The 24694-nt window shown below is 41.1% G+C and overlaps 1 protein-coding gene across 7 annotated transcripts in view; it reads right to left on the minus strand.

Annotated features, from left to right (window-relative positions):
* Positions 1-23023, minus strand: part of FAM168A (family with sequence similarity 168 member A) — a 235165-nt gene extending 212142 nt beyond the window's left edge. For all 7 annotated transcript variants that reach the window (XM_060159970.1, XM_060159967.1, XM_060159968.1 and 4 more), the window contains exon 1: positions 22829-23023. The gene's annotated coding sequence lies outside the window, so the exon portion shown is untranslated. The remainder of the gene's footprint in view (positions 1-22828) is intronic.
* Positions 23024-24694: the final 1671 nt, after the last annotated feature.

The raw sequence follows: 24694 nt of genomic DNA on the forward strand, positions 1-24694 counted from the left end.
TACACAGTTCAAGTCAAATTTAAAATTTCTCTCTTAAAACAGCAGTGGATTCTCACTAAGCCCCACCTGGTCTAACTATGAAAGTCACGTAATGATTACTATCTCACCTAGCATTTTTCAATTTAAAAGGCATCTTCACATCCATTCTCATTTGATCCTCACAACAAAACAGGTCAGTTATTATTATTCCTCCTCCAAGTCTCAGCTAGAGAAAGTCAGTTGTCCCAAGCAATTCAGCTAGTAAGAAGCAAAGCTAGAACTTTAACCAAGTTTGTATAATCACAAATCCAATGCCCTTTCCATATATGCACTCACTCTCCTGACTAAGAGAATATAAACAATGAACCAGATGTCTAAATGTCCCTTAAACAAATTACCTAGTTTGGGCAGCAAGTTCCTAGAGAAAAATGAACTCTTATCAGTTTAACAGCATCAACATGAAATGTAACAAAATAGCACTAGAAGTTGGCCATCTTTTAATAAATCCTGTGGCCATGATGAAAGAAGCATCGAATTATCCCAATAGTTCAGTAATAGAGTAAGTCAAGAAGGAAGGAAGCCAGCACTTATTGAGCCCCTACTATGTTACAGGCATATACTAGGCACTAACCCTAAAATCCCTTAATGTGGGTATCATATCCCTATTCTTATCAGATGAGCAAAATGAGGCTTATGCAAGGAGTAATGGTTAGCCAATGAGGGTTAAAAGGTTTATCCAAAACCATCCAATAAGTGGCAGTGCCCAGATTTTAAAACCCAGTTCCCAAACTACAAGTCTGAGGTTATTTCCAGCGACTCTATCATGTTTTGGCACATGATATAGTGCCAAACTTTTAAAGAATTCCTAAAACAGAGTATGTCTGGAAGGCCTTTAATTTTGGTAAGATAATCAAAATACTCCATGAACCTTAACTGCTATAATAATATAAGATTAGATGACACATATAACACTACTATATATAAAATAGATAACCAACAAGGACCTACTGTATAGCACAAAGAACTTTACTCAATATTCTGTAATAACCTATATGGGAAAAGAATCTGAAAAAGAATGGATGTATGTGTATGTACAACTGAATTACTTTGCTGTACACCTGAAACTAACACAACATTGTAAATCAACTATACTCCAATATAAAATAAAAATTAGATTTAAAAAAATTAGATGACAGGAAGAACAATCAGATATACATCTGATGACAGGTACTAATTCATGTACAATATATTACTGAGCCAATCACTGTAAATATCTAAGAGCTGAAGAGAAACTTTAATGTATCTTCAGAATATCTTAGGCTATAATTGAAAACCTAACATGAGGTTTGAGTCCGGTAAACTGCCCACCACTTATTAACTGAGATACCTTAATTTGGTTACTTAAATTCTCTGAATTTAGGTTTCTGCATATGTAAAATGGAAGAAACAATACCTACCTCTCAGGGTTCTAATTAAGATTTAGAGATAATGTGTGCCTCACCTAGGACAATGTCTAGCACATGGTAGCTAGTTTCATCCTTTGCCCTCTGTGAATACTCCCAGAAAAAAACATGTAGATGAAAATTAAAAACTCAACTATATGATTTTCCAAATAGAATGGGATGTTTGGTACCATGGAAAGTAAATATTCAGATGACTGAAAAAAAAATTTTTTTTTTCTTTCAGATATTTTGGCATTGGATAGACAAACCCTTAAAAAAAAAATTCCAGGGGCTTCCCTGGTGGCGCAGTGGTTGAGAGTCCGCCTGCCGATGCAGGGGACACGGGTTCGTGCCCCGGTCCGGGAAGATCCCACATGCCGCGGAGCAGCTGGGCCCGTGAGCCATGGCCGCGAGCCTGCGCATCCAGAGCCTGTGCTCCGCAATGGGAGAGGCCACAACAGTGAGAGGCCCGCGTACCACCAAAAAAAAAAAAAAAAATTCCATATGACAATCAAAAACAAACTCGGCTTTTATGCCTTGAATCCCTAAGCAGAATTTCTTGCCTGTTCAGAAGATCCTCTAGTTACCTAGTAACCACCTGCCAGCCCCAAACTAAAGAAAATTGGCTCTGCACTGGTCTAATTACCCAACCAGCCTGAACAATCTAAAATGAAGTGTGGAATAAAGAGAATTGTCAGCCAGAATGTTAGTGAAATTATCCACAACGGGAGACCTGAGAATCCAAATACCACCGGGCAGTATTTCCATGAGAATAAAATCACAATTTATGAGCCCTGCAAATTATACCATTATTAAAACAAACATGCCATTGAGGCTACAGCTATCAGATAAATGGCTTTATTGTCCCCATTGTTTCATCTACTGCAGCAAAGAGGTGCAAACTGAATGAGCAGTTACCAGAAGCTGCAATTTCTAGGAAATTACAATGCAGACCTCCATCTTAAAGCTCCCTTTGTGTTGGGCTGTAAACGCTCTGGAGGGGAAGAGGGGAACGGAGGAACAACTCTTCTCCGCTGCCCCCAAACTCAAAGTTGCTGACAACTTTACAAGCAGAACTCACCAATCACCCCCACGTTCTCCTATTTGTTTTTCCCCCCACTAGGTCGTTCCTGGGCTCACCCAGGAAGGAAGAATCTGAACTTAGCAAATCTACTTTATTCACTAAGAAGCCTTTAGACAATTCTCCAACCCAAATAAACACAGACAGAAGAGACAAGGAAAATGGATACTGGTTTCCTTGGCTCCCACAATACAAAGTACCTCCAGCTACAGCAATGAGAATTAATCACAAAGTACAAAAACATGGCATCAGTTCCTCCATTAGGAAAAAGAAAATCCCTTTACAATAACTGCTGGCATCATAAACCTTGAGCTGCATTTTCAGACTTAAATGGGAAATCTGAGACACCACCTAATGGCTATCCTGGGCCAAACTGTATCATGGAATAGGGAACACAAAAGTAATCCCTTCAGTAATAGTTCACTGAACTCCACAAATCTACCGATTTTGGAAATGGAAGGAAAGAAACTAGCATCACTAGCTATCTGCTATTTGCCAACCACTGTACACACATTATTTCTAATCCTCACAAGAACCCTCAGAGGAAGACCAGATATCCCTTACTGACAAGTGAGAATTTAAGGCTCAGAGAAAATAACTTGCCCAAGGTCACACAGCTACTAAACTAAAATTTGAATTAACGTTTCTCTGACTTTAAATTCTAAGCACTTTTAACCTTTGGTATTTGCTTTTTTGTGCTACCTATTAGTAAAACCTAATAAAATATACTTTTAAAAACAAACAAACAAACCTCTAGGATAACAAATTTAAATGCTACCTGAACCTTTCACAGAGTTCTAACACTGCAAGGCAGTCACGGGACAATGCAGATGAACTATGACATCATCATACAATTCATTTTCAAAATTCTCCTTTAATCCTCCCAACAAATTTTTGTGGTATGATCCGCCCCAGCTTTACTTTTATTTATTTATTTATTTTTTGTCTGTGTTAGGTCTTTGCTGCTGCACGCGGGCTTTCTCTAGTTGGGGCGAGCAGGGGCTACCCTTTGTTGTGGTGCGCAGGCTTCTCATTGCGGTAGCTTCTCTTGTTGCAGAGCACGGGCTCTAGAGCGCAGGCTCAGTAGTTGTGGTGCACGGGCTTAGCTGCTCCGTGGCATGTGGGATCTTCCCAGACCAGGGCTCAAACCCGTGTCCCCTTCACTGGCAGGCGGATTCTTAACCACTGTGCCACCAGGGAAGCCCAGTCCCAGCCTTATATCTGAGAAAACTGAGGCTCAGAAAGATTTTACAATTTGCCCAAGGCAGCATGGAAACTAAAACCCAGAATTTTGACTACAACCTCATTGCTCATGCAGCTTTATCACAATGCCAGACTTAAACATAGGCATAAAGAACTCAAAAATCTGTGGTGGAGTTCTTTACTTATTTATGAAGAACATCTGTTCATAATTAATAGCACGTGGAACATTGGGCATGGAGGAGGGAAGGAAGGAGTACCAGAAAGCCCTTTAGGTCCTTAAGCTGCCTAATCTAAACTTTCCTATTTCAAGAAAGCTCATTCACTAAGAGGGAACACAAGGTCTAGGTGATAGAAAAGCATTTTGGAGCTCTGACTCCTAAATGTACTCTGGGCCGGCAACTTCCAGAGATTGAAGGCCAGCTATGAGTCAGGCGCCACGCTAGGCTCTTTCTACACACACTGTTCCTCTCTTCCTCATGGTCCTCTGGGCCGGTGATAGAATCCCTATTTTACACGTGAGTAAACCAGGCTGAGAGATAAAATGACTTCTCCAAAGTCACCCAACTAACACAGTGGCAGACTGGGGATCTCAGTCCTGATTGCTCTGACTTCAAAACCATTGTTTAATCTATAATAATAATAGAAGTAAAAAGTTATAGAAGGCAGACCAATGTTTGCTTGGATGAGGGATCAGAGAGAGCAGGAAGAAGGGATTGCATAGGGGTACCAGGAAACTTTTGGGAGGTGATAGATATATTCACTATTTGAATTGCAGTGATGGTTTCACAGATGTACACACATGCTAAAATTTAGCAAACTACATTAAATTTGTGTCATTTACTGTTTGTCAGTTTTACCTCAATAAACCTGTTCAGGAAGGAAAAAACACATTGTTCTTTTTACTAATCACTGACCATGACCCCAGAATATCTGCCCTTAAATTGTGTCTAATCACAGGAAAACCAGGCCAAAGAGTTCTTTCCCTAACCAATTTAGTTCTGAGTTTATATAAACTATTAGTAAAACATCACAGAAAGGAAGTTTTAAATACCTAAGAGTAATAGATTATTTCCAAACACACTCTACAGCACTTCAGAATAGTATCCAAACAAATAAAATGTTAATTACAAAATGCGGCCTGGTAAAAGGATAAAGAGTAATGGCATTGCACAAACCTGGATTGAATCCCAGGTTTCAAGTGAATCTATTCAGGTTGCTAAATCTGTATCCAGTTCCTCATTTATAAAATGAAAGTGATAATAACAATGCTACCATTTACTGAAATCGTACCATGTGCCAAACACCAATCTAAGCACTTTATGTAATTATCTCATTTAATCCTCCCAACAACTATACATTGTAAATACCACTATATCCCCATCTCATAGATGCATAAAATAAGTTACAGAAATATTAAGTAACTCTGAGGTCATACAGCCAATGAGTCCAAGAGCTGGGATTTAAACTCACCTTGCAAAATTTTTCTGAGGAATGAACTTGAAGAAAGAAGTAAAATACTATGTCTTAGTATAGTACAAATGATAGAAAGTCCCCTCTTTATTTTAGAAAGTTTCTCTAAAAGAAGTCTCTTGTATTGAAAGAGGAGAAAATTTTGTTTTAATATGCTACAAATTAAACTTTTAACTGATTATGGCTAATAGTATGCACTTTACCCATTTTATCCCTAATTCTCAGTCTGCAAATTACTATTGTTTTTCTCTGTTTTATTGATGGGGAAAATGCAATTTTGAAACGTTAAATAACCTTTAATAGCGGCACAGATATAAGTCTCCTGACAAGAAATAGAGCTCTTTCCAGTCTGGCTTATTGCCATCCAAGTCACTCAGAACCACACTCAGTACTTTTTCAGAGACCACTCCTTAAGCATCTTAAGCAGTATCTTCCATAGAAGCACAGAACCAAAGTTTCATGGATTCTGGACTTAGAAACTCTTTGCTCTAAATCGTGATGTTTATACAGTGTTAATGCTTTATAAACAACATCTATATACTAACATACCCAATCCTTTTCTTTTTCTCATTTCTGGTTTGAGTAAGAAAACTTATGCTCCAATCTGTCAAAATACTATTATCAATGAATAAATAAAACACAAAAACCAGGATATAGGGACTTCCCTGGTGGCTCAGTGGTTAAGAATCCACCTGCCAATGCAGGGGACACGGGTTCGAGCCCTGGTCTGGGAAGATCCTACATGCAGTGGAGCAACTAAGCCTGTATGCCACAACTACTGAGCCTGCACTCTAGAGCCTGCAAGCCACAACTACTGAGCCTCTGTGCCACAACTACTGAAGCCCATGCACCTAGAGCCCATGCTCTGCAACAAAGAGAAGCCACCACAATGAGAAACCCAAGCACCACAACGAAGAGTATCCCCCGCTCGCCACAACTAGAGAAAGCCCACACGCGGCAATGAAGACCCAACGCAGCCAAAAAATAAATAAATAAATTTATTAAAAAAGAGAAACAAATAGGATATAATATTTGTTTAGCACATTTATGAAATTCTTTCACGTATATTAAATCCTCACAACTTTCAAAAGCAGATACAGACATGGTCATCCTCACTTTACAGGGGAAAAAAACTGAGATTCAGAGTGCTTACACAACTTGCCCCAAGTCAGACAGCTAGTAAGTGGCAGAGCTGGGGTTCAAATCCAGATTTTATGACCATATATCCAGAATCTTCCACACACAAGACCTAATGTTCTTTCAGAAATAAGCTCAGGTGTCTATTCCTCCAAGAACTCTTCCCTGAAAAAGTCACTAACACCTCCCTCTCTGCTACTTATTCTACAGCATGTACCAAACACTGAACTGTAATGTATTTATTTATAGCGTCTCCCTTGCACCTGGGAGTTCCTTGGAGACAGAGACCACATCTCACTCACCTCTGTGTATCATCAGAACCTACCTAGCAAAGTACCTGATATCCATGTTAACTAAATGAATGCAAGCATAAATGATTATTTTTGCCTGCTACTAAGACTCTAATCAATAAAATTTTTTTTGGAAGCCATAATTTAAATCACGTGTCAGGAACTATGAAGGGCTTAATAAGCCTTAAAAACCCTACATTTCTTAAAGTCTCAGTCATCCCACCACCATAACAGAGAGGTCAAATCCTATACTTAGGCTCAAAAAAATCAAATGCATAAGCAGAGTACTCGTGGTTTGGTTTTGTAGCATTCATTTTATGTTACCTAAAAGTTAAAATTGACAAAAAAATTAATAAAGAGGAAACCTGGAAGCGGAGAAAAGAGCTAAGAGTTAGAAAAGCAATCATAAGGTCCCAACTTCTCCATTTACCAATGTTACTTCATTCATTCCAAGTGAGATTCCAGGATCTGTCACAAATCAAGTTTTTATGAAGATATACATGTCTAGTGTGTATACCATTCCACTGACCCAGCTATGGGCAAAGAATAGAGGATGAGTGTGAGCTGAAGTATAGTGGACACAACACAAGGGGAGGCAGGGGAAGGTGCAATGGCCACAAAAGAAAAGTCATTCTACTAAAACTCAGCCTAGAACAACATGGTTGGGAAGTTACAGTGCTAACAGACCAGGCTGAAACTATGGATTCACTCAACAAGACCTTACTGGTGCCTATTCCGTGTAAGGTCCAAAAATGAACTCTTGAGAATAAAAGGATGATTAGATGCAATCCCTGCTCACAGCAAGTAGAGGAGACCAATAAATAATAAATGGATAATTACAACCCAGAGATAGGGCAACCCAGAGACAGGGCACCCAATCCCAACCCAGAAAAGTCAAGGAAAGCTTTCTGGAAAAGGTTAACTCCTAGGCTGAGTCTTAAAGGCTGAGTAGGAGTTAGACAAGTTAAAAGTTAAAAGGAGATGTCCAGGCCCAGAGAAGAGCATGTGCAAAGACATTAAAGCAAGAAGCTTGGCAAGTCTGGAGAACTGCAAACACCAAACAATATACACATCATTAGTACTAAAGGTAAAACATGTAAGCTGGGAGGAGAGGCGAACAATGAATGACACTGGAGAGAGTTAGGGAGAGAACACTGAGCTAACTCTCTTACTAAAAACCATACTAGGGGGGCTTCCCTGGTGGCGCAGTGGTTGAGAGCCCACCTGCCGATGCAGGGGACACGGGTTCGTGCCCCGGTCTGGGGGGATCCCACATGCCGCGGAGCGGCTGGGCCCGTGAGCCATGGCTGCTGAGCCTGCGCGTCTGGAGCCTGTGCTCAGCAACGGGAGAGGCCACAACAGTGAGAGGCCCACGTACCGAAAAAAGAAAAAAAAAAACATACTAGGGAACCCCATCTAGGAGACAGTGTACCTACACTGACACTTGACTGAAGGGCAGGCAGGCTTTCAGATATGCTCATTTAGAATGGATAGTTGGTTTTCTCCTCCGTAACTCCACAGCCTGATCAAAATGTACTGTCAACTATACTTCAAAAAAAAAAAAAAAAGTTCTGTCAAAGCCATAAACCTCAAAAGTATGGATAAAATTACCACCAACAAAAATAAATGCAGAAAAATTCAAACACCCTCCTCCTTTGGTTCTGGGGCAGAGTACTATGGAGAAATATTTGATCCCCTCAGTAATGAGTGGTATAGTTAGAAAAAAAATTTAGAAAGGGGCATTTCTCACATTCACTGACATTTTTCATCTAGAAAGAACTATCAACATCAGTGAACTCTCCAGAACAATTCAAACTGTTTCAACTAGACTAAAAAGTTTAAAAAGTTGATGGAGAGCCAAAAGCCATACTATACCTGCATTGGTTCACCAACAAACCCAGGCAAACAGCCAAAATTATAGACCTTCCCTGCCAGGAAGACCAAGTAAAGTACACTCAGAAAACAAATTCAAAAAAAAAAAAACCCAATAAATTCAGTGCTTTATTTCTCTAATAAAAATGCTTTAAAAGCCAAAATACTGTTCCTTCTTCACATGCTAAAAGTCACATTAAATCCATGCTTCATTCTAGAAGGATAATATGAATAACAGCTCCCATTCATTGATAGTAATATATGCCAAGCACTGTGCTAAGTTCTTTATATGAATTGTCTCATTCAATCCTCACAACTACCTAGGAATTATGTACTATTATTGCTGTCCTTCCCTTTTTAAAGATTAAAAAAATGAGGTACAGTAAAGTAAAGTAACTTGCCCAACGTCTCACAGCTAGTATGGGGGAAAACAAGGGCAGCATAGATATATTACCTATTTCTGAAGAGATTATTGACAATCTAAGGAAAATTCATCCTATTAGATCTCTTCAATTCCTAAATATCCAAATTATTTAAATAGTTTCAAAGAGTCTATCATTAAGAAGATTGACCCTTTCCCCACAACAACGAATGGTGACCAGACCCTACCATGCACCAATCTACACAGTAGCCCAGGGGTGTTAGGTTGTATCCTACTCTGTAAAAACTGGTTCACTCATTTAGCACCAACTCAATTATTCAACAAAAATGTACTAAACCAGGCTTCCCTGGTGGCGCAGTGGTTGAGCGTCCGCCTGCAGATGCAGGGGACACGGGTTTGTGCCCCAGTCCGGGAAGATCCCACATGCCGCGGAGCAGCTGGGCCTGTGAGCCATGGCCACTGAGCCTGCGCGTCCGGAGCCTGTGCTCCGCAACGGGAGAGGCCACAACAGTGAGAGGCCCGCGTACCGCAAAAAAAAAAAAAAAAAAAGTACTAAACCCTACTAGGTTCCAGGTATCAAGGATACAGAAATAATCAGTGACACACTGTCCTTGGAAGATAGCACAGAATATAGGAAAGACCATTCATAGGCTATGGAGGTAGCAAAGTCTGAGAATAAATCCCACCCTAGTCACTTACTGGCTGGTGGACCTGAGTAGGCGCTACATCTCTGAGCCTAAGCTTTCTCATGTGTAAAATAAAATAATTATGGCCACCCTACAGTCTAATTGTGAGTATAAATAAGTTACCACACATAAAGGGCCTAGCACAATGCAGGCACACAATGAATGTTAATTCTCCTCCCCCCAGAACTAAGGATCCAGGCTGTATAGGGGTGTTGGCTGAAAGGTAAAACAATGCTCATTATTATGACTTATTTAGCCAACCTCCTCCATCCCCCTCTGCCCAATCATAGTGAAAAACCAAAGTCATTACACAACAAGATCACTTGGCTGTGGCTTCATCTGCATCTTTTTCTTTTTCTGCGGCAAATGCTCCAGGTTAAGGGTAGGAAGACACAGAATCACTTTTATACATAGCTATGCACAGTTCTCTAAAGATTACTTCATGCCTTTCTTTCCACACAAGTGGTGGGACTTCCCTGGTGGTCCAGTGGGTAAGACTCCACGCTCCCAAGGCAGGGGGCCCGGATTCGATCCCTGGTAGGGGCACTAGATCCTGCATGCATGCCGCAACTAAAGATCCCTCACGCCACAACAAAGGATCCCACATGCTGCAACTAAGACCCGGCACAGCCAAAATAAATAAATAAATATTAAAACACACACGCGCGCGCGTGTGCACGCACACGTGCACAAGTGGTAAAGAATAAGCATCAAACCCAATGTTTTTCTTTTTTTTTTTTGATGTGGACCATTTTTAAAGTCTTTATTGAATTTGTTACAACACTGCTTCTGTTTTATGTTTCGGTTTTTTGGCCACAAGGCATGTGGGATCTTAGTTCCCCAACCAGGGATCGAAACCGCACACCCTGCACTGGAAGGCGAAGTCTTAACCACTGGACCACCAGGGAAGTCCCAAGCCCAATGATTTTCTAACATCCTGACAAAGCTGTAAAACTGCTCAACTCTAAAGTTCTACTAAGTGAAAGACCAACTGCATTCATGCTAGCTTTCAAAGCAGTATTTTTAGTAAAGGTTTAACAAATCCACCTATTCCTTCAATAAGCAATCAGTAAAGCCTGGAAACATAATTATACTAATAAATAAAACTATATCATATTGTATTGAATTAAGGCAGTGACATCAAACTGTAATAGTGTCATTGCATTCTACATAGCCATGCCAGAAAAAAAAAAGAACTATTCTGAGGTCTTGCTGAAGCCACAAAAGTCTCAGTCCTTAACTACACATCTTTCTGCATAGCAAAGTACAAGAGTTATCTCAAGGAAAAGCACTTAGGCACTTGTGCAATTAAGTTGCAAGCTGAACTACCTGCTTTTTTTCATGAAACACCATTTTTACTTGAAAGAACAACTGCCAGACAAACTGATTATTGACTTGGATGTTTGGCAGACATTCTTTCAAAAATGAACAATGTGAGACTGTCACTTCAAGGAAAACAACTGTCAGTATTTGTTGCCAATGATACAATTTGGGCTTTCAAGCAAAAACTAGAGAAGACTTGTCTGATGAAATGGGTAGAGATATTAACAAATGTGATTTTTTGATACTGTATAATAAAATATGTCAACATTTTAGAAGATCTGCGTAACTCAATGAACCAATGTTTTCAAAATGACCAAAGCATGATGACACAAAATTATGAGTAGAAAATCCATTCAATGTACAAAACAGACCAATGGACTTTAGTGTAACAGACTATGAAAGACTCACTGATATGGTTTCAGATTCCACAAAATAATGGACCTCTAAAGAAACTACCAACTGACAAGTTTTGGTGTAGTATATAAAAAAAGAATATCCATAGTTATCTAAAAAGTCAATCAAGGGAATTCCCTGGCAGCCCAGTGGTTAGGACTCTGCGCTTCCACTGCCGGGGACCTGGGTTCAATCCCTGGTAGGGGAACTAGGATCCCACAAGCCTCTCGGTGCAGCCAAAAAAAAAGAAGTCAATTAAAACATTCCTCCTGGGACTTTCCTGGTGGCGAAGTGGTTAAGAATCCGCCTGCCAATGTAAGGGACACGGGTTCGAGCCCTGATCCGGGAAGATCCCACATGCTGCGGAGCAACTAAGCTCGTGTGCCACAACTACTGAGCCTGCGCTCTAGAGCCCTCGTGCCACAAATACTAAAGCCTGCGTGCCTAGAACCAGTGCTCTGCAGCAGAGAAGCCACCGCAATGAGAAGAGCAACGAAGAGTAACCTCTGCTCGCCACAACTAGAGAAAGCCTGCGCACAGTAACGAAGACCCAACACAGCCATAAATAAATAAATAAATAGATAAATAGATTTATTTATTTAAAAAAAAAATTCCTCCCTTTTCTAGCCACATATATGTGGGACTGGATTTTTTTAATATACCACCAACAAAACAACCAGTTGCAGCAGACTGAATGTAGAAGCAGATATGTATCCAGTCAGACAGTGAAGAAATTTGGAAAAATTTTAAATATTATTCTTCTATTTTGTGGAATATAGTTATTTTCATTAAAATATGCTAACATTTAATAAGTATTATTTTTAAATGCACAGTTTTAATTTTTAACACAGTAAATACTGGTACACACAACCCACAAACAAAAGCTCTTTTGGGTCTTTAATAGGAAGAGTGAAGACATCAAAATTTTTGAGAACTATTGCTATATAGCAATGAGAAGGATAAACTATTGCTACATACAAGAACATAAATGAACCTCACAAACAAAGCTGAGTGCAAAAGCCAGTCATACCTTATAAAAGTTCATAAGTAGGCAAAAATAATCTATGGTATTGGAAGTCAGCATATTCGTTACCCAACCAGGGACTGAATCCGGGCCACAGCAGTGAAAGCATCGAGTCCCAACCACTGGACTGCCAGGGAATTCCCAACGTTCCCTTTCTTGATCTGAGTGCTGGTTACACTTTTTGTGCACTTTTTCTTGTATATATACCTCAATACAATTTCTTTTTAATCTATATTTTCTAAAAAAAAAATACACCCATACACACACCTGCTTTAGGCTCACGTGAAGAAATTTTGTTAACACTGGTCAGGGTAGAAGTAGGGCATTTTTTTTTTTTAAGACAGATTTTATGGTGATTCTAATGTGTAGCCAAGCTACTGCTCACCTAAGTAGGTTGAAAAATACTGATCTAAGAATTTAAAACCAGGGAACTTTTATATACAACACAGTAAAAAGAACAAGGACTTTGGAGCAAGGCAGATCAGGTTTTTAATACAAGCTTCTCTTCTTTTACTATGTAACCAAATGCAAGCAAGCTACTTAATCCCTATAGGCCTCAGTTGCTTCAGCTTCCTCTTCTGTAAAATGGGCACAATACTCTAAACAGGGTAAATGTGAGGATTAAATTATATAAGGGAAAGAAAGCAGCCAGCATATTGCCTACCACAGATATTCAAATATTAAGTCCTTTCTGTCTTTCCACCTTCATCTCCTACTACTCCTAAGGCCAAAAATAAATTACCCTCTTGACTCTTGACTTCTTCATCCTTAAAATGAAAATAATGCTACATGACCAACCTATACACTGTAGATCAAATAAAACAGTATAATTATATTTGCAGAAGTATAAATAGTGTAACTATATTTACAGACAGGGATTTCTGCTACCAACTCAAAATAAAAGAGAGAGGACAACACATTAGAAAACTAAGATAGGGAGTTCCCTCATGGCCTAGTGGTTAGGATTCTGGGCTTTCACTCCCATGGTCTGGGTTCAATCCCTGGTCAGGGAGCTGAGATCCCACAAACCTCGTGGTGCAGCCAAAAAAAACTAAAACAAAAACACAATACTTAAAATAAAAAAAAAGAAAAGAGAACTAGGATATGTATATAAGGCTATAAAACAGAAGCTAGAAAATATGAGCATCAGCAGAAACTATCAAGCCTGAAGGACATGATCAGAAGCCAAATCGAGATTATAATCTCTAGTCAGCCAGGGATTGAAGCTTACTGTGAAAAATATATCAGCCCAGGGTTCCTTCAAAATGTCTGTATCTAAGAGAAAGCACAATCTATAATATCATAAAAATAGGCATATTCTGAAAGTACCCAGACACCTGCCTAAAAGGAAGAAGGTGGGGGAGCTGTATTGGAGCTTTATAAACCAAGATGTTTTCATAGCATCTTTATACAGAAATCGATGGCCTAGGGACTTCCCTGGTGGTGCAGTGGTTAAGACTCCACGCTCCCAATGCAGGGGGCCCGGGTTCGATCCCTAGTCAAGGAACTAGATCCCACATGCATGCCACAACAGAGGACTCAACGAGCCGCAACTGAGGAGCCTGCCTGCTGCAACTACGACCCAGCACAAGCAAATAAATAAATAATTTTTTTTTAAAAAAATCGATGGCCTATTTAACAAAATAAACTTTTAGATAAACAGTAGTTTGACAAAAAAGATTCTGTACAATTATTTTCAGTACTAAAGATATGCATAATTTCCTAAGGAATTAATTTTATAATAAATAAAACAAGAAAAATGAACTTGCTTTAGTCTCTTTGCTCTTCACTAGGCTACAACTTTAAGGGACTTCCCTGGCAGTTCAGTGGTTAAGATGCCGTGCTTCCACTGCAGGGGGCTCGGTTCGGGGAACCCCACAAGCCTCGCGGTGGCGGGGTTGGGGGTGGGGAGTCTACAACTTTAAGTCTGATTTCTGATAACGTACCAGGGATTGTCAAGCTATGGCACACCCATGGCCTGTTTCTGTATGGCTTGTGAGCTAAGAATAAAACATAGGAGGGGGGAAGAAGAGAGAAGATGGGGAGGGGAAAGAGAAGGAGAAAAAAATAATAGAGACTGTATGTGACCCACAAAGCCTAAAATATTTTTCTACAGAAAGCATTTGCCAACCCCTGAGCACACCATCTTGCTGTCTTCTACTTTTGAACCTTGTGCTATACACCATCATCATCAAAGCCTTTATCAATCCAATTAAATTCTAAATTCCATTCTAAATAAATAAAAACCTACATCTGGAAAAACACCTATCACCTTACTCCTTGTTAGAACATGACATACTTTGTCATCTCTCCTTACTATGTTCACTTCAAAAATTAATCATTCACTACCTGCAAGGCACCCTCCAGGACCTAGGACTGTATAAGATGACTAGAACACAGCCCCTGCCCCCAAGAAACTTACAGTTAAGTGAAGGAGCAGACAGAAACAGTCAATTTTCCTAAAACAGGGCAATATCAATATTATGACAGAGGCACACACTGGATACTCCCTGTGAACAAAATGGGGGCACTTATGACAACCTTAAGGATTCTGTAAGGTTCCTTAGGGGAGATGCACTTAACCCAGAGGGATGAATAAAAGGAGAAACAGCATGAGCAAAGGTGTGAAACTGTAAAATATCTGTAGAAACTACATGTTACTCAGTATTACCAGTGATGGGAGATCAGGCAGAAGGAGTACATAACGACAGGTCATAGAAGGCCTAATATGTCATGCTAAGGAGCTTAAGACTGTAGAGCCAATGAAGGGATTTAAGCAAGGGAGTGATGTGGACATATACACCACTGGGTAGATGTTCTGGCTGCTGGGTGGAAGACAGGTTTACTACATGGGTGATATACAAACTAGTTAGGAGGCTACTGCCCTTGTCCAGGTAAGATTAGGGCCTGAACTAAGGGGATAACCGTAGGAAAGGGGAGATGAGTTTCAGAAATATTTAGAAGGATTTATTTTTGGCTATAGAGATAAGGGAGAAGAAAAGACTAATAGCACAGATTCATATCTTGAATGACTGGATGAACAGCAGTGCCTTTAAGTTAGGACAAAACTACAGGAAGAGATGACTTTAGCTTTTGAGGGAGATACAAAAGGGGAGAGGCCAGAAGAAGGAGATGGGGAAAATGAGTTGTTCTGGACCTACTGAATTTAAGGACCATCAAAATGGATGTATGCAGGTTGCCAGTAGACAGTGAGATATACAAGTCTAGAGCTCAGGAAAGAGGTCTGAGCTGGAGATAGGGATTTTGAGAGTCATCACCATACAGCAGCAGTTAAAGCCAAAAGAGTGGGCAACACTACTCAAAGAAAGAAACTTAAAAAGTCCAGTGAGTCAAAGAGCCAACACTAAGGAATATCAACATTTACTGAGAAAGCAGAAACAATAAAGATCTCTTCTTAAATATCAGGTAGTTTCAAAAGCTTCAAAAATCTCTTCCTGCTAAACAACAGACTGGAAAGAACAACCATGAAATACATGAACTAGTACAGCTCATCTAATGGACAAAGTAAAGATTAAGGAACTCAGTAGGGGGAGGGCTTTCCAGGTGGAAGGCACAACATATGGAAAGAATAAGGGCATAATAGTACAGCATGTCTTTTTTTAAAAGGGACGGGAGAATCTCTCCCCTTATTTTTTTCTTTTTAATTCATTTATTTTATTTATTTTTGGCTGCTTTGGGTCTTTGTTGCTATGCGTGGGCTTTCTCTAGTTGCGGCGAACAGGGGACTACTCTTTGTTGTGGTGCACGGGCTTCTCATCACAGTGGCTTCTCTTTGTTGCAGAGCACGGGCTCTAGGCGTGCGGGCTTCAGTAGTTGTGGCACACGGCTCAGTAGTTGTGGCTCGCGGGCTCTAGAGCACAGGCTCAGTAGTTGTGGCGCACAGGCTTAGCTGCTCCACAACATGTGGGATCTTCCCAGACCAGGACTCGAACCCGTGTCCCCTGCATTGGCAGGCGGATTCTTAACCACTGCGCCACCAGCGGTTAAGCCCTGGTTTATTTGGTTTTACAGTAGGCATATATGCTAGAAAGCCCTTAAAAAAAGGTACAAAGTAAGGCCTACAAGAACACTGGGAGGGAAAAATCAAGGAAGATTGTGCTGTTGACGTCATGAAACATTCGTAACCTCTACTTCCCCAGTACATCCACATATCCTTCAGGTCTCAGCTCAAGCATTAACTCCCCCAAGCATCTCTCTCTTCCTTGCTCTCTCAGGCAGGTCAGGCCATGTCAACCTCCATCCTCCCCATGGCCCTTGCCCAGGTCCCCACCATAGCAATTATTCCATTATGCTACAGTTATGTGTGACATGTCTGTCTCCACACTAGATTAACTATAAGCTCCTTAAGAGTAGGGAATTTTAATTTTTGTATCCCATACTCCCAGCACTCCCTGACTGTCATCTAATAACCACTCAATAGATACTTGTTGAACAGATGTCTTAAACATATCTGTCACACACCGACTACTAGCTCCTTGGTCTTGGAATGCATTGAGGATTTACATTCTTTGTTTTGCTTTACTTATGATCATTTTAAAATAAATTTATATTCCAAATGTAAAATGAGTAAGGGGAGATATAGCAGCAGGAAAACACTGAATAATAAAAGAATAGCCTGGAGGAAAAGTTAGCTGTAAACAATTCATAAGTAAAATAAAAATAACAACAGTAGTATTTACCATATTAAGCATCAACTACGTATGTACCATTCAGTGTTCCGGGTTCTTTGTCCTTCTTATCTCATATAATCCATTAACAACCCAATAACTGAGTATTATCTCTCTTTTACATATGCATAAATAATCCATCTCACTGTACTACTCTACCTTGTAATAAGTTACAGGTAGAAAACTAAGAGGGAAATGACTGTATTTGTCAGGATAGTGAAGAGCAAACGTTGTATACTGCATTCTCCACATCAAAAAGCATCAATTGTTTCATTTTGAGCAAGCCAGCACAGTTAATGTAGAACCAGGTCCCATAAATTCACTAGGAGAAAGTCCTCTAGCACCCTCTCTGTCCCACTATATCCAACAATCTTCAAGTTTTAAGGGAGAAACTGTGAACTGATCTTCACGTATTCCTCCTCCACTGGGAGAAGAACCCTTTGGAAAGGCAATAAACCAAATATGACAAGCTTTTCACCTCTGTGTGGGGTGCCCTGATTTCATTTTTGTAAACTAGAGAGGGAAAAAAAAAAAAAAAAACCCCAACTAACATTTATATAGTGCTTTACAGTTTAAAGAGTATTTTCACATTTATTACCTCATTTGAGCCCCACTTTACAGGAGAGTAAACTGAAACTCTAACAGATTATTAATGCATTTGGATTTCACATCTCTTAGACAAAAAATTCTTGGGGTTTAGGTTGCTAAGCTTCTGATATGCATAACTAATGACTTCCTATTCATGGTCCACTCTGTACATCAGAGGACAGACCCTCCTGTACAATCAGGTGAGGACCAATGTACCAGGCTGCCTTTCTGCAAAAAGAAACATGCACAGAAATTCTGATCAGAAGAGTTACGTGACTTGCCAAAACATGACATGAAGCTCTAAGCTGGTATTAAAAGAATCAGTATCTAGTAAATAAAAAATCCGCCAATAAGAAAAAATTCTTAAGATGCTGTTCTTTCACAGCTCACAAAGGCTGCTACTACCCTCTCCCATTCCTATTTCCAAGTATGATTGATCCACATCTGGATAATCTGATCATCCATAAATGCAAACTGGCTTCCTCTTGCCATCTAGACTACCCATATATGTATGTACACGCATACTTACAGACATATACTAAAGAATATATTTTTATATGTGTATATATAATATACATACAAATAAGTGTCGCTGAGTAATGGCCTATAGACAATAATATTGCTTCTTTTACTTTTTCTGTAATTTTCAATTTCTGCTATGAGCATGTTATTTTAATTAATGGTGGAAGAAATAAAGCTCTTTTAAAATTAACAATAAGGATAATAAATAAGAAAAAAGCAAGTCACAGAAAAATACTTAACACTATGATTCTATTTATATAAAGTTATAAAGGTACAAAATATATTGTTTAGGATACATACTTGTTTGGTAAAACTATTTTTAAAAGCAAGGGAATGATTCACACAAAATTCAGGAAAGTGGTTACTTCTGAGGGAGAAGGACAGAGATTCAATCAGGCAGGGAATCACAAGAAGCTTTAAAGGTACTAAAAATCTCCTTTTTGTTAAACTGGGTAGCAAAAACATAGGCCTTCAATTTGCTATCATTCTTTAAAGATTTATATTATATGCACTTTTATACATACGGTTTATCTCACAATTTAAAAAGAAGATATAAACAGGGTTGAAGAATCAGAATTTCAGGGCTGTAACCCAAACTCTTCCACTCACTGTGTAATCTTAAGCAAGTCATTTTACCTCTCAGCGGTTCTTCTTCTTATTTTATAGATGAGGAAACTAACAACTAATATATGTTTAGTACTTTACTGTTTAAAGTTCCTAGACTAGGGACTTCCCTGGTGGCACAGTGGTTAAGACTCTGCGTTCCCAATGCAGGGGGCCTGGGTTGATCCCTGGTCAGGGAACTAGATCCCACATGCATGCCACAACTAAGAGTTCGCATGCCTCAATAAAGGCTCATGGGCTTAGTTGCGAGCTGCAACAAAGACCCGGCGGAACCAAATAAATAAATTTTTTTTTTAAGTTCCTAGACTACAGTGCCAACATACTAATATGGAGACAAACTGTGAGATAATAATACAAAGTAATACCTCCTTACTAAATAATAGATCATAATACTAAGAACTCAACGGTAGGACACACAAGGCTATTCACATTCTAGTCTCTTCTATCTAATAATAATAACATCTAATATTTTTAATGTGTACAATGTAACACATTGTATTAAATGCTTACCATGGATTCTTTTGTTTAATCCTCAAAACAACCCTATGAGATTAGTTCTCTTATGCCCATTTTACAGATGAGACCACTGTGCCCAAGGTCACATAGGTAGTAGTAAATGGTGGACAAACTTCAGAACCCACACTCTTGACCACTACGTTAGTTTTGCCTCACTTTTCTCACGACATTTAAATCATCTATCTCTCGCATGACACTGAAAGCTCCTTGACAACTGTTTTTTGTTCACTTTTTAACAATTTTAACTGTATTTAATTGTACAATTTAGTGGAAGTAAGTACATTCACAATGTTATGCAACCATTACCACTAAGTATGAAAGGTTTTTAATGACTACTAAAATCACTAGGTTATCAAGTGGTAGAAAGGGGATTTGAACTCAGGACTCTCAACCTCTAAATTAACAAGCTATTCATTCTACCAAGGTACCTGTCTACCAATACCTCCACTGCTCTCCCCTTCTCACCAGAATACTGGAAGAATCAAATGAGGTGAAGTTACTAAAACACTTTATATACATTTCTACTGCACAGGTGAACACAGCTGTGAGGGGGAAAAAGAAAATCCACCAAGACAATTCTCCCAAGCGATTACTTTCCATTTTGAGCTCTCAAAAGCTAGGGCTTTCATATAAATATCCCACCTCTAGATCAAGCCTGCAGATCCACAAAAGCAACGTCTGGACCCCAGAGTAAAGTTATGAGGAGAAATGCTTGCATTAGTTAGATTACTCTCTCATCAAATTATGGGTAACTGCTCAAACCTGATTTTTATTGCAATACAGAAAGCTTCCTCATAACAAAACACTTTCAATTCCAAGGATAAGTCCAACCTTCAATCATTCTGCCCATTTTGGAGCTACAATTAAAAAAAAAAAAGATTCTTGGGGCTTCCCTGGTGGCGCAGTGGTTGAGAGTCCGCCTGCCGATGCGGGGAACACGGGTTCGTGCCCCGGTCCGGGAAGATCCCACATGCCGCGGAGCGGCTGGGCCCGTGAGCCATGGCCGCTGGGCTTGCGTGTCCAGAGCCTGTGCTCCGTAACGGGAGAGGCCACAACAGTGAGAGGCCCGCGTACCGGAAAAAAAAAAAAAAAAAAAAAAAAGATTCTTAATATTGGGTATTTTCATGTGTTCAATTGTGAAGGCCAAGGAAAATGATTTGTTTACAAGCTGAACGCTGAAGCTTGAACAAAAAAAGAATTATTTTGATCCCGTTGGTGCCTTACATCCCTCCCCATTTTTCCCCAATCTAAGCTCTAATCAACAGCCATTTCAGGTTTAACATATCACAGTTAATGCAATTAAGTCCAGAAAACTATTTTCCTAAAGATGTTTCCTCCATTAACACCCTTCTCTACTTTCCAGCATCACTCTTCTGCCATGAGAATGAGCATATCATTAAGCTTTAAATAAAATTTCTGATGAATACATGGAAGTATTGTTTTTGTAGTTAATGGAATACGCTTACATCTCCTAAATAAAATAAAATAAAAATGATTCTTTATGTTTTTATCCACATCTGACAGAATTCTAACCACCTGAATTCCTTTAGAAGAAAATTCAATCTACAGAAATATAGTCCAATTATTTTAAATCTTATCAGGTAATGTCAAAAGAGAATCAAATGAAAATACCAAACTATCTCACCAATGAATATTTATGACATTTCCATATTTTCTGTCTTCTCTCTGTTTACATAAAACGGTGGTACCAAGATTCATCTCTGGATTATTAGCCTGCAATACAATGATGGGCCTAATTGCCTTGCAAACCAGGACACCAATAAATGGAGTCTTCAAGCAATCAATTTTAAGAGGAGGCGAAAAAAAAAGGCCTAAGCTCTTTCTGAATACATGCACATTGCCTGACTGGGAAATAAATTCAGCCTTGTATTTTTCAGTCTCATTCATCAGTTCTCAAGCAAGGAATGCTCCCTTAACCACCTCAAGCTCATCAAATCTATTTAATACCAAATTCCAGGACTAATTTTTAAATGCACCTGGAGGAGAGAGGAAAGAAGGCAGAGACGTCAAATAGAAAGACATCTATCACATTCCAGTTTCATCTTCTTCATCTTTAGTTACTGGAGTGGGGTTTTCTCCAACTTTCTTTTTATAATACATGAATAATAGAAAATACTTTTCCCTCCTCAAAAAAAAAAAAGATACTTTCCCCTCCTCAATTCTACCTTAACTGAAGCCCCTCTCAACTTTACCCTTTGTGTTGGTTTACTTCCAAATATGATACTAATACAAGTGAAACAAACAAAAACTAACAGCTTAAGAAGTCCTCTAGAAAAGTCTTTTATGTACCTTCTCTCTCCCCAACCACAGCCTCCAAAGCTGTCCATTTAAGTCCAACCCCCAACCCTCTTGTGTCTCTTGGAGGCCATCTCAATCCTTCTCCAGAATCATCCAACCCACCTCTTCCCAGCACTGCTCACTGCCCCTCTCCATCCTCCCTGCCCCCTCCATACCAACAACCCCAGGTTTCCCACTCCTTAATTAGCCACATCTGCTACCTCACTATCAGCAACCACCTCTCCAGTCCTACCAGTTCATCTCAGACATTCTTGCTCCAAAACTCCCTCTGCCACCTTGGCTAAGGGACATTTTCTTCAAGATACCATCCCCCAACCTTGCTCACCACCTGCCACTATTCTTTCAGTAAGTCCAGCCCAGAAGCATCTTCCATGCCCTCTGCCTTCACCCTGTACCCAGGAAGCCACCAGTGGTTCTAAGATCACTCTAAATCCCATCCCACTGTGCTCCCCCCCTTCCCCTCCCCGCCCAATTCCAATCCTTGTTCGCCCATTTTGGGCCTAACTTCTACTTTACCCCCTCCTGCCAGCTCACCCTCACACTCCCCTCATTCAAAGTCCCACCCCCCACCAGCTCCTATTCCAACCTCCATAAGCACTCCCCAGGAAAACCCCGAATTCTACCTCCTCAGCTCTCCTAACCCACGCTATTCCATAAAATCTCAACAAATTCCACCACCCCCAGATGGCAAGCGCCCACTTCAAGCTCAGGTCTCAGCCCATGCCAAGCCCCTCCTCACCCCCGGCTCCTACCACCTCTATCAGCCTGCCCTAGGTCCACCCCAAATTCCACCCTCCTGAATTAGTCACCCCCCAGGGTCCTATCCAACTCTGCAGTCGCACTCTCTATTACGATCAACCCCTTACCCCGCAACCCGGCCCAGATCCCAAGCTGTCAATTGCTCCAGGCCAACCCCAAATCCACCACCCTCAGTCAGTCCCCTCCCCCATTAAAAGCCATCCCACTCCAGTCTCAACATCCATTTCGCCCAAAACCATCCAAATTCCACCCCAACCCTACAACCCCACGCTCCTGTCCCAGATCGTTCCCATTAAAAGTCCCCTTCCCTTGTCTCTCCCCCCCCAACCTGCTTGTGTCCCACCCTCACCCCACCCCCAGCCCGCGCCTGGACAAGTCTCCCCAGCCAGCCCGCCGTTCCATCGCGACCTCAACCCCCTTCCCCCAACCCGCGAAGGGGCTCCGCAGTCCCCACTCTCATTCTCCCCAGTACCACCGGCCCAGGCTCAGGGAGAGCGGACCGGGGTAGGGTGGGGGGGTGATCTCCTCACCGGCGAGCTGCTGCAGGCGAAAACGGCGGCGGCGGCGGCAGCTGAAGCGGCGATGCCCTTGTCTTCTCTGAAGGCTACAGAGGCGACGCTCTCGCTCCCTCGCCCGTGTCCAGTAAGGTGGCGGATGGCGCGCAGGGACTGGGAGCCTCCTCCTTCTCAGCGACTCGGCTCTGAATCCTCTGCAGTAGCCGCCGAGGAGCCCGACGGGTGGGGGGAGGGGACGCTGGGCTGCGGGCTAGGGAGGAGGAGGCTGAGGGAAGGGGCGGGGGACCGCTGAGAAGGGCTGGGAAGGAGGAGCCAGCGCAGCGCCGCGACACTTCCCACAGCCTCAGCCCGCCGGGACCACAACTCCCGGCATGCCCCACTCCGGTCCGCGCGCAGCCGGCGCCTCCCGGCGCGCGCCCGAGGCGGGGGGACTAGTCCCTCCTTGGTTTCGGACAGTGGAATAAAGCCAACCATCCGCGGGTGGCTTTTGTAGACTCAAAGACCACAAAGGAGGCAAGTTAGGCACAACAGCGGCCCCATCCCCCAAGGGACGCTTTTAGCGGCGTCTCCGCCTTCTTTACGCGCGCGCACACCTCCCCACACGGAGCCCCACCACCACCTCCCGCTGGACTACATTTCCCAGCATGCCCACAGACTCTCGCCCTCCTTCCGGACCCTTCTCAGACCCGGTACTACAGTTCCCAGGGGGTGTGGTCCTTGCGAAATGCTGGGAGATGCAGTTCTCAGTTCTTCCTCCATGTTAAGAAAAAGAAGCGAAAGAGAGGAAAAAAGGAAGGAAATATGTCAACCCACCGAGAACAGGCCTACATTGGCTAGATCACTTGGAAGTCTGTACTTTCTTCGCAATACCCGTTGCCCCTGTCTCGCACCAGAGCTAATGCAGCAGCCTCCTTCTGCTCTCCCTGCAAAACTGTAGACGATTTGGCAGCTTGAACCCAAATATAAAAAGAGCGTACGTCTTGACCCAGCTCCGCTACTTTTAAGAATTTACCTTAGAAAGATAATCAAACAATTTGGAAAAGATGAATGGACAAGGTTGTTATCTGAGATTGTTGATTACAGTGAGGTAAACGTAAATGTCCTTCAACAGGAGCTGGTTAAATTATATATACAAACAATGCATTACTAAGCAGCTGTTTAAAATAATGATATGGATCTTTTTCTTGACATCAAAAGCTATTCACAATTTATTCTCGAGAGAAAAAAATTGATAAGAGAATAGCAAGTTTAGAATGATCTAATTTATATGAAGCTTGAGACAATGTTCTATAAGCATAGAAAGATTTCAGGAAAGAGGTTCCCCAGAATAACATCTGTGATTATCTTGGAGTAAAGAGTATCAGATTTCAAGTAATTTTCATTTTCATATTGCCTGAATTGTTTAAAAAGAGCACATAACTTTTTAAGCTGTAAAACTATTTTCAAAAAATATAATTTTCAAATCCAACAACAACCTGTCTTTGCTAGCTAAAAGCTTTTCATGGCTTTCTATTGCCCTCAGTGGTGCTCCAAAACGAGGTCTGGTTTTTCTGGGAGCTCAACATTTCCGCTAATTAAAACAAATAATGGTGGGGACTTCCCGGATGGTCCAGTGGCCAAGACTCCAAGCTCCCAATGCAGGGGGCCTGGGTTCAATCCCTGGTCAGGGAACTAGAGCCCGCATGGTGAAACTAAAAGATCCTGCATGCTGCAACTAAAAGTCCTGCGCTCAGCAACAAAGATCCCACGTGCCACAGCTAAGACCCAGTGCAGCCAAATATTTTAAAAATAAATAAGTAGGGCTTCCCTGGTGGCGCAGTGGTTGCGAGTCCGCCTGCCGATGCAGGGGACACAGGTTCGTGCCCTTGTCCGGGAAGATCC

The sequence above is a fragment of the Lagenorhynchus albirostris genome, chromosome 9 (assembly GCF_949774975.1).
Source record: "Lagenorhynchus albirostris chromosome 9, mLagAlb1.1, whole genome shotgun sequence".
NCBI lineage: Eukaryota > Metazoa > Chordata > Mammalia > Artiodactyla > Delphinidae > Lagenorhynchus > Lagenorhynchus albirostris.